Source organism: Heterodontus francisci, unplaced genomic scaffold (genome assembly GCF_036365525.1).
Source record: "Heterodontus francisci isolate sHetFra1 unplaced genomic scaffold, sHetFra1.hap1 HAP1_SCAFFOLD_83, whole genome shotgun sequence".
In the NCBI taxonomy this organism is placed as follows: domain Eukaryota; kingdom Metazoa; phylum Chordata; class Chondrichthyes; order Heterodontiformes; family Heterodontidae; genus Heterodontus; species Heterodontus francisci.
In genome coordinates this window covers 424933-429098 of record NW_027141917.1, presented here as the reverse complement: position 1 = coordinate 429098, position 4166 = coordinate 424933, and positions in this window count along the sequence as shown.

Here is a 4166-nt window from a genome sequence, read left to right as displayed (position 1 = left end):
TACTGGGTATCAGTGTATGTCTTTGTTACTGGGTATCAGTGTAAGTCTTTGTTACTTGGTGTCAGTGTATGTCAAAATACTTGGTGTAAGAATATGTCTTTGTCACTTGGTGTAATTGTCTGTCTTTGTTACTTGGTATCAGTGTATGTCTGTGTTACTTGGTGGAAGTGTATGTCTTTGTTACTTGGTGTAATTGTCTGTCTTTGCTACTTGGTGTAAGTGTGTGTCTTTGTTACTTGGTGTCAGTGTATGTCTTTGTTACTTGGTGTAAGTGTGTGTCTTTGTTACTTGGTGTCAGTGTATGTCTTTGTTACTTGGTGTAATTGTCTTTCTTTGTTACTTGGTGTCAGTGTATGTCTGTGTTTCTTGGTGGAAGTCTGTGTCTTTGTTACTGGGTATTAGTGTATGTCTTTGTTACTTGGTGTCAGTGTATGTCTGTGTTACATGATGTAAGTGTGTTTGTTTGTGTTACTGGGTGTCAGTGTGTGTCTGTGTTCCTGGGAGTCAGTGTATGTCTTTGTTACTGTGTATCAGTGTGTGTTACTGGGTGTCAGTGTGTGTCTGTGTTACTGGGTGTCAGTGTATGTCTTTGTTACTTGGTGTCAGTGTGTGTCTGTGTTACTGGGTGTCAGCGTGTTTGTTTGTGTTACTGGGTGTCAGTGTGTGTCTGTGTTACTTGGTGTAAGTGTGTGTCTTTGTTACTTGGTGTCCGTGTGTGTCTGTGTTACTGGGTGTCAGTGTGTGTCTGTGTTCCTGTGTTTCAGTGTATGTCTTTGTGACTTGGTGTCAGTGTATGTCTTTGTTACTTGGTGTAAGTGTGTGTCTGTGTTACTGGGTATCAGTGTATGTCTGTGTTACTTGGTGTCAGTGTATGTGAAAATACTTGGTGTTAGTGTATGTCTGTGTTACTTGGTTGAAGTGTATGTCTTTGTTACTTGGTGTAATTGTCTGTCTTTGTGACTTGGTGTAAGTGTCTGTCTTTGTTCCTTGGTATCAGTGTATGTCTGTGTTACTTGGTGGAAGTGTATGTCTTTGTTACTTGGTGTAATTGTCTGTCTTTGTTACTTGGTGTAAGTCTGTGTCTTTGTTACTTGGTGTCAGTGTATGTCTTTGTTACTTGGTGTAAGTGTGTTTCTTTGTTACTTGGTGTCAGTGTATGTCTTTGTCACTTGGTGTAATTGTTTTTCTTTGTTTCTAGGTGTCAGTGTATGTCTGTGTTTCTTGGTGTAAGTGTGTGTCTTTGTTACTTGGTGTCAGTGTATGTCTTTGTTACTTGGTGTCAGTGTATGTCTTTGTTACTTGGTGCCCGTGTGTGTCTGTGCTACTGGGTGTCAGTGTATGTCTATGTTACTGGGTGTCAGTGTATGTCTTTGTTACTTGGTGTAAATGTGTGTCTGTGATACTGGGTATCAGTGTCATTCTTTGTTACTTGTTGTAAATGTTTGTCTGTGTTACTGGGTATCAGTTTATGTCTTTGTTACTTGTTGTCAGTGTGTGTCTGTGCTACTGGGTATCAGTGAATGTCTTTGTGACTTGGTGTCAGTGTATGTCTTTGTTACTGGGTGTCAGTGTGTGTCTGTGTTACTGGGAGTCAGTGTATGTCTTTGTGACTTGGTGTCAGTGTATGTCTTTGTTACTTGGTGTAAGTGTGTGTCTGTATTACTTGGTATAAGTTTGTTTCTTTGTTACTTGGTGTAAGAGTGTGTCTTTGTTACTTGGTGTCAGTGTGTGTCTGTGTTCCTGGTTTTCAGTGTATGTCTCTGTTACTGTGTATCAGTGTGTGTTACTTGGTGTAAGTGTGTGTCTTTGTTACTTGGTGTAAGTGTGTGTCTTTGTTACTTGTTGTAATTGTATGTCTTTGTTACTTGATGTCAGTGTATTTCTGTGTTACTTGGTGTAAGTGTATGTCTTTGTTACTTGGTGTCAGTGTATGTCTTTGTTACTTGGTGTAAGTGTGTGTCTGTGTTACTTGGTGTAAGTGTGTGTCTGTGTTACTGGGTATCAGTGTATGTCTTTGTTACTTTGTTTCAGTGTATGTGAAAATACTTGGTGATAGTGTATGTCTTTGTTACTTGGTATAATTGTCTGTCTTTGTTACTTTGTGTCAGTGTATGTCTGTGTTACTTGCCATAAGTGTGTGTCTTTGTTACTTGGTGTTATTGTGTGTCTTTGTTACTTGGTGTCAGTGAGTGTCTGTGTTCCTGGGTGTCAGTGTTTGTCTTTGTTCCTGGCTGTCAGTGTTTGTCTTTGTTACTTTGTGTAAGTGTGTGTCTGTGTTACAGGGTATCTGTGTCTGTCTTTGTTACTTGGTGTAAGTGTCTGTCTGTGTTACTGGGTATCAGTGTATGTCTTTGTTACTGGGTATCAGTGTAAGTCTTTGTTACTTGGTGTCAGTGTATGTCAAAATACTTGGTGTAAGAATATGTCTTTGTTACTTGGTGTAATTGTCTGTCTTTGTTACTTGGTGTAATTGTCTTTCTTTGTTACTTGGTGTCAGTGTATGTCTGTGTTTCTTGGTGGAAGTCTGTGTCTTTGTTACTGGGTATCAGTGTATGTCTTTGTTACTTGGTGTCAGTGCATGTCTGTGTTACATGATGTAAGTGTGTTTGTTTGTGTTACTGGGTGTCAGTGTGTGTCTGTGTTCCTGGGAATCAGTGTATGTCTTTGTTACTGTGTATCAGTGTGTGTTACTGGGAGTCAGTGTGTGTCTGTGTTACTGGGTGTCAGTGTATGTCTTTGTCACTTGGTGTCAGTGTGTGTCTGTGTTACTGGGTGTCAGCGTGTTTGTTTGTGTTACTGGGTGTCAGTGTGTGTCTGTGTTACTTGGTGTAAGTGTGTGTCTTTGTTACTTGGTGTCCGTGTGTGTCTGTGTTACTGGGTGTCAGTGTACGTCTTTGTTGCTGGGTTTCAGTGTATGTCTTTGTTATTTGGTGTAAGTGTGTGTCTGTGTTACAGGGTATCAGTGTATGTCTTTGTTACTTGGTGTCAGTGTATGTCTGTGTTACTTGGTGTAAGTGTGTGTCTTTGTTACTGGGTATCAGTGTATGTCTTTGTGACTTGGTGTCAGTGTATGTCTTTGTTACTGGGTGTCAGTGTGTGTCTTTGTGACTTGGTGTCAGTGTATGTCTTTCTTACTTGGTGTAAGTGTGTGTCTGTGTTACTGGGTATCAGTGTATGTCTTTGTTACTTGGTGTCAGTCTATGTCAAAATATTTGGTGTCAGTGTATGTCTGTGTTACTTGGTGTAAGTGTGTGTCTTTGTTACTTGGTGTAAGTGTGTGTCTTTGTTACTTGGTGTCAGTGTGTGTCTGTGTTCCTGTGTTTCAGTGTATGTCTCTGTTACTGTGTATCAGTGTGTGTTACTTGGTGTAAGTGTGTGTCTTTGTTACTTGGTGTAAGTGTGTGTCTGTGTTACTGGGTGTCAGTGTGTGTCTTTGTGACTTGGTGTCAGTGTATGTCTTTGTTACTTGGTGTAAGTGTGTGTCTGTGTTACTGGGTATCAGTGTATGTCTTTGTTACTTGGTGTCAGTGTATGTGAAAATACTTCGTGTTAGTGTATGTCTGTGTTACCTGGTTGAAGTGTATGTCTTTGTTACTTGGTGTAATTGTCTGTCTTTGTTACTTGGTGTAAGTGTCTGTCTTTGTTACTTGGTGTCAGTGTATGTCTGTGTTACTTGGTGTAATTGTCTGTCTTTATTACTTGGTGTAAGTGTGTGTCTTTGTTACTTGGTGTCAGTGTATGTCTTTGTTACTTGGTGTAAGTGTGTGTCTTTGTTACTTGGTGTCAGTGTATGTCTTTGTTACTTGGTGTCAGTGTATGTGAAAATACTTGGTGTTAGTGTATGTCTGTGTTACCTGGTTGAAGTGTATGTCTTTGTTACTTGGTGTAATTGTCTGTCTTTGTTACTTGGTGTAAGTGTCTGTCTTTGTTACTTGGTGTCAGTGTATGTCTGTGTTACTTGGTGTAATTGTCTGTCTTTGTTACTTGGTGTAAGTGTGTGTCTTTGTTACTTGGTGTCAGTGTATGTCTTTGTAACTTAGTGTAAGTGTGTGTCTTTGTTACTTGGTGTCAGTGTGTTTTACTGGGAGTCAGAATTTAGTTTAGTTTAGAGACACATCACTGAAACAGGCCCTCCGGCCCACCGAGTCTGTGCCGACCATCAACCA